We start from the raw sequence: 6,627 nt of genomic DNA on the forward strand, positions 1-6,627 counted from the left end.
TTTGGAATTGTAATGTGAATATTATTGTTGTTCTTAGTTTGGCCGTGTGATGTTGCTATAAAATTGGTGTCTTAAGACCAATTTTTTTAAAGATATGGTAGTCTTGGCCGTGTGAGACAATATTGTTGTGGGTTTAGAGTGGGCTGTGAAAAGGGAATTGTTGGTGTTCTTGAAAATTGTTGTTGTTGTTCTTGGTGAATGTTGTTGTTATTTTTTATGTTCATCACTAACTTCATACATTTCTAGAAAAATAAAGTACTTGTTTGATCCAAAAAGGTGAAGGAAAAGGTGTAGAAACTTGTTAGTCTTGAAAGACCCCCAACCACTAAAGACCTATCAATCACTTCTCAACAACTTTTCCATGATTTAAGGACCTTGTCTTGAGGAGAAAAGTCAAGTCTTTCTTTTTAAATTTGAAAGAGGATTTCAAGACTTGTTTTCCCTCCTTAACCAATTCCCACCAATTCCAAATTACAATTGGATCAAGACTTGAATTGGAAAATAAAATTTGATAACAACCGCAACAAATACATGGCTGCCACGTCACGTTTTACTGTTCACCAATAATTTTTAAGCTCAAATTTTAGACGTCTTTGTTTCTTATTTGTTGATCCTTCGTTTCGTTTAATTGATCCTAGTACTAATTAATAAACTAGTAAACTCCTACTAGATTGTCAATTAGTCCTTTGAATCCATTGTTCGTGTCTACGTTTCTTTTGTGCTTTTATCATTTTTAAAATCATAGTACTTCTTAGTTCAAGTTCGGACACTACTTTCCTTGGGTCTTCAAACAAAGAATCCATTCACACCAAGGAGTAGACTCACCCCTCGATTTATCACGAACTATGAGCCGACTTGCAACACTTGTGAATCCAATTGTGAGACAATTAAGTGTGTGAGATTATGGTGAGGTTCTTTCGAACTAAATTGTGTTTTGCTTTGTAGGCTTGTTCTTTTCTTTTCTTTTTTGAGGTACAATTACAAGGGAACCCGCTGCTTCAACCTCTCAACCCATGGACAACAATGCCACCAATGTCATTTTGGCCTACCTTGACACTATGTCCCGAGACCTAGCTATGGCAAATGAAAGGTTGGATCGTATGGTAGGTTAAAGGGAGCAAGTGGGCTACCTGGACACACATCAAGAGGAAGGCCGTATCTCATGTGAGTTACGAGGTAAAAAGTTATCCCCTACACTCCTATGAACTTAGAATGTTGTGTTGTGGCTAGTAGAAGCCAAGTAGGTGTAGTTGCGACTTTGCCTAGGGTAGAGGTGCTCGAGTCTCCTTTTGTGATACTCTCGGTATTGTTAAGCCACATGAGGACCAAACTCTTATTGTAGGTACGCAAGCACTAGTTGATCCTTTAGATGACGAAATTGATTCTCCTCGTGAGAATGATTTGTGTCCATCTAGTGCTAGAACTTATAACTTGACTAAGGTTCCATTACCAAGTGACAAGAGTATTCACACACTATTTGAACCTTGTGAAAACCAAGGTGGGTCTACGTTGGTATATGAGTTTCCAACAAGTAGTGAGGTTGTGGACAATGATCAATCGGGTGGAAATGACCTTGACGTGCTTGATTATTTAGGAAACCCAAATTGTGATTGTCTTGGTAAAGATGGTTTTGGTTGTGATCCCTTTGCTGCCCATGATAGTTTATGTCTATGTAGGGACTACTCTCTTGAAAGAGAAAGTGTTGCATGCTTATAAATTCCATCTACTTCTTCTTTATGTGTTTCCTATGTTAAGCCTACTAGTGTTGTTGGACTTGAAACTATTGAGTACATACATAAGGAGATCATAGTTGGAGTTGACTCGTGTGACACCTTTCTTTATCCTCTTTGTGCTCATGATATTTTCCACAGGGATATAAAGGGTATGTCTAATTTTGAAGACGGCACCTTAGGGGAAAGTGAGAGTGGTCGAGGCCTAAGTCCTTGGTTACTCCACCCATTTGATCCCGGTACCATCTTAGGGTGGGAACGGATTACTCTTGGCCTATTTTACTTTTGTCTTGATGCTTGCCCGAGCTACCTCATTTGTAGCATTTGTACTAATCTTTTCATGATTAAAACAAAGGACCTGTGGCTATACTTTAAGTTTGTTCTGCCTCGGCATGGCATGTTGATGTGTTATTTTTGGCTAACCCTAACCCCTCATGTCATAAGGATGTGTGCTTATTTGCCTTCTCTTGATTTTGTAAGGTATGGATTCGAGGTCCAATCCTTTTCAAGAAGGAGAGGATGATACAAGTACGATCAAGAGGATGGACGTGTGAAAGTGTAATGAATCGAGGCTTGAAGTGTACAAGAAAAATGCAAAAGAGGGCCTAAACACACACACCAAAACCGAACCTACACTACACTCCATGGGCGACATTTTGAGGCTTTTCATTAAATGGCCTTTTGGTCATTTGGTATTCTAGTTGTAACCTAGTATAAATAGAACATTGTAGGTCATTTTTGTCTTAGACTTTGATGATATTGTAAGTTGTATAACACTTTGAAAGACAAGTCCTCTCTTCTCTTTAGGAGGCAACCCAAAACTAGGGTGATACTAGTGTGGAATCACAAGTGTTGCATTCATGGCTTGAGACGTTGGTGTTTAGAAGAGGCAAAGTCCCTCTTGTGTCAACGTAGGAGTTAGGTTAACCGTTGTGTGTAGCGTTAAGGGTTCAAGAGTATCACATGTTCTTATGTTCTTAAGATTATACCAACCAAGGTCTAACTATCTATCCCTTTTGTTTATTGTAATCTTGTAACCGTTTGTGTATCCTGTAATCTTCAACCTGTGAGTTATTGTCTCTTATTGTTATTGTTCTTATCATATTGTTCTCATCTTATTGTTGTTTTTGCTGTTTTGGTGTTGAAAACACACCTTTCTATCTCGTCATTGTGTGTTGTAGTGAATTCGAGAGTTGGTCTCCAATAGGTCCTCGAATCTTGTGATTTGTGGACTGTTTGGAGTATAATTTCGTGTATCCCTTGGTTTTCTTGTATCAGAATCCCCCCTCTTCTCTCTAGGGAAACAACCTAGAAATTTGAATTTGAAAATTGGGATAAGACTTGAATTAAAATTGTACGGAATGATCCATTTGTGCTGACCTATTGCTGCAGCTATTGTTTGCCGTTATGTGGGGTTGCTATTTGACCGTTGCTGTCGCTTTTTGATATTGTTGTCGGATATTTAGGGATTGGGTTTTGTCGCTGAAGTTGTTACGTATTGTTGCTGATGTTGTACGTTGTTTTGTTAAAGGGAAAAGGGAAAAGGGAAAGGAAAATTGGGCTAGTACGGGTGTGTGGACCGCTGGAATTGGGCGGTGGGATGTTGTTGGGCTGGTTGTTATTTTGTTGGTTTAAGAGGAAAAGGAGAAGTGATTTGGGCTGAAGGGTATTATTATGTATAAATAACATAAATATCAACCTTTTTGGAAGTAATTACATTCTCTCCTATTTTTTAAATTACTCTACTCTCCCTATTAATATACATAACATAGCCGACATATACATATCATTCTGTGTATATGTTGGGATTCTTGTAATATGTTTAAGGAGTTCGGATTTTTTGTAATATTGAAAACATAAGTTGTGTATTTGTGTAATTTTTAGTATTATTATTTTGGTGGGCCAGGTGATGGACTGAGTGGGTTGTGGGCAGTTGGCCCAATCTTTCAAAAGAGAAATGGGCTGATTTGGCTTTGACTATTTATTAAATAGCCAAAAAATGAATATTACTGAATTGTATTAAATTTAACCTAATTAAAATTTAATTGACCAATTAGGGCTGAATTGATTTCAATTAAGGTTCAATTAAATTGACTAAATTAAAACAACACTAGAAATAAATTAACAACCAATTCCTTCCCAAGCCTCTTGACTCAATAAAATCAGACAACTATTTTTCTAAATCAATTATTTTGAGAATAAATTATATTTAAATCAATAATTTAACCGTTTGAATCAATTTTCAAGATAACCATTGATTAAAATTCAATTTTTTATAAAATAATTATTTAAGTAATGAAATTATATGATTTTGTGTATGCAAAAAAAATATAATTGTTACTTAAAATGACAAAATCACCCAAATAAATACTTTGAGAAGTCTTTTATTCGGATAAAATAAATGTCGTAATTTTATTTAAAATCGAAGAAACTCATGGTTAAACTTAGTCGTGGAGGATAAAAATTAGGTGCCAACACATATTGTCGGAGCTGTTCCTCTCATTCATTCGCAATTCAATTCATTTAATTTTTGACATTCTTATTAAAATAGTTATTTCAAGTTATTCATATATTAAATAACTACATAAATTATTAGTGATCAAATTTAAAATATCAAAGTATACTGCGAAGAAAAATAAAGTAGTTACATACTAAATTCGTTGTTACACATTTTAGATCTTCATCTTCTCCTGACACCTGTGACATTCAAAATTTTGAGTGTCTGAGATTGATTTGAACTTAAAATTTCAAGATAAATCTTGAATTCCTTAAATCACTTACATAAGTCTAATTTTGAGTTTAGGGGAATCAAATATTCATATATGCACCGTCACGCCCCAATTTTAACAAAAAAAAAATGATTTTAAGTTTGAAAGAGTTTTTACTATTAAGTGACAAAAGATGAAATTTGTTTTAAGAAGAATTTTTTTTTATTTGAACTCAGAGTCGCCACTTGGCATAAATTAGGTGTGCCAACTCACCTTTGAAATTTTTTTAAAAAAAATGATTTGACTCTAAAAACTGATCCACGAACAGAGATTCCAGTTAAGGAATTCTATTGACCGAGGGGAAGGTCTAAGGCACCCCCTCGATCCCATGATTCAACCACGATCGCTTCGTGGAGCATATCGGCTAATGTGACACTACAAAATGCATAAATCAACAAAACATACAATGAGAAAACAAACAACCAAACAATCAAAAGTCTGAAATATAATATCCAGTCCAATTTATTACAAATAAAAATAAAAATACTGAAATGAAAACCTAAACTATCCTAGCTATGCTTTACCCAATGCCTCGGGTCTTGATCACGAACCTCCATTGCGTACAAGATTCTCCGGTGAATAAGTACAATGTGCCCCGGGGCATTCCCCGACCAAATAAGTGTAATTGCTCCAAATGTGATAAAACAAAACCAATCAACAAATATCTCGAACATTCAACAATCATTGGTTCTTACGGTTTGCCTACCCGACCTAAGATTTACCTATTTAAGTGTCGGCCTAAAACATGATACTATCGAATTCAACAACATCCTTCAATGAATAAAAATAATCAACATTCACCTTATTCGATTATCAATTTCCGCCCCAAATTCTTTTTTAATTCTTAATGAGATATCATTTCATTACACAAATCATAACCCAAGGGAATCAAAAAAATCAAATAAGAGCAATTTATCACTAACCAAGATCAACCAACACACGATATTCAATCCAACATACCGAATATAATAAATGATGAAATATAAAGAGGGAAAGAATAGAGTTGGATCTCGATTGAAGCTTTTATTGCGTCAAATTATGTGATTGAAGGACAAAGCCGGATTCGAAAACTCCCATTCAAACCTCAATCTCGAACTAACCAAACTCGGCATACCCTTTACTGCTTTTGCCAACACGAACCAATGACCACGAAAAAAAATAAAGCCAGCACCCGCTTATGTGATCGGGGCGTCGGATTTTGTGGGTTTTATGGCTAACTTTTGGGATGCATTGACGCACTTTCGGCGAATCCGTCGCTGGAACAGTAACCAAAACATGAGACTCGAGCTTCTCCCTCAACTCTCATTTCGTCTCACGCCATCTCTCCCTCTATCTCTCTCAGTTCTCTCTGTCGTTGTTTCTCGATCACACCCTTTTCTCACTATTTTTCTTTTTCGGTGACTGTGTGTGCGTATGTGTGCTTTTTCGGTGAGTACGGGTGTACTGTTTTTGTTTTGTTACTGTGAATGTATGGTGTGCATATTTCGGGGGAGGCTCTTTTCCCGTTGATGGTGTCTACGTATATGTGGTGGTGTGTATGTATTTGTCTTGTGTTGTGTGTGTTAATTACTGTGTGGTGAGAAATGAGTGTTTATTGAAAAAGAAACGGAGGAGCCTAAAAAAAATGGAAGTGTGTAGTGACCTCTCTATGTGTAATGCGCAGAGGTGGATCCAGGATTCGAACTCTCCGGGTACCAAGTGAACCAGAGTCCAGAAATAAAGAAATAAAGGTGAAATCATGATTTGAAAATTGAGAGAATAGCGATGGGTTTTCTTTAATTTGGATGAGAGAGATTAAATTATTTTTAACAAATAAAGAAATTTAAAAAAAAGCCAAAAATAATAATTAGTAATTAGCATAATATGTATGCAAAACATAAGTTACGCTTGCCAGAGGCGGATCTAGAATTTAAAGGTTGTGGGTTTCCAACTTATAATTTTTACCACTAGACCAATAACACACGTTGTTTGTGGGTTCCCAACTTATAATTCTTATATATTTACTAGTTTTTTCAATATAAATTCAAGAACCGGACGAAAGTTATGGGTTCCTGGGAACCCGCACTTTATGTTGTGCATCCGCCCCTGACACTTGCTAATTAGCTTTAAAAAAACTTTTGCTGCCAACA

This window comes from Capsicum annuum, chromosome 5 (genome assembly GCF_002878395.1).
Source record: "Capsicum annuum cultivar UCD-10X-F1 chromosome 5, UCD10Xv1.1, whole genome shotgun sequence".
In the NCBI taxonomy this organism is placed as follows: Eukaryota; Viridiplantae; Streptophyta; class Magnoliopsida; order Solanales; family Solanaceae; genus Capsicum; species Capsicum annuum.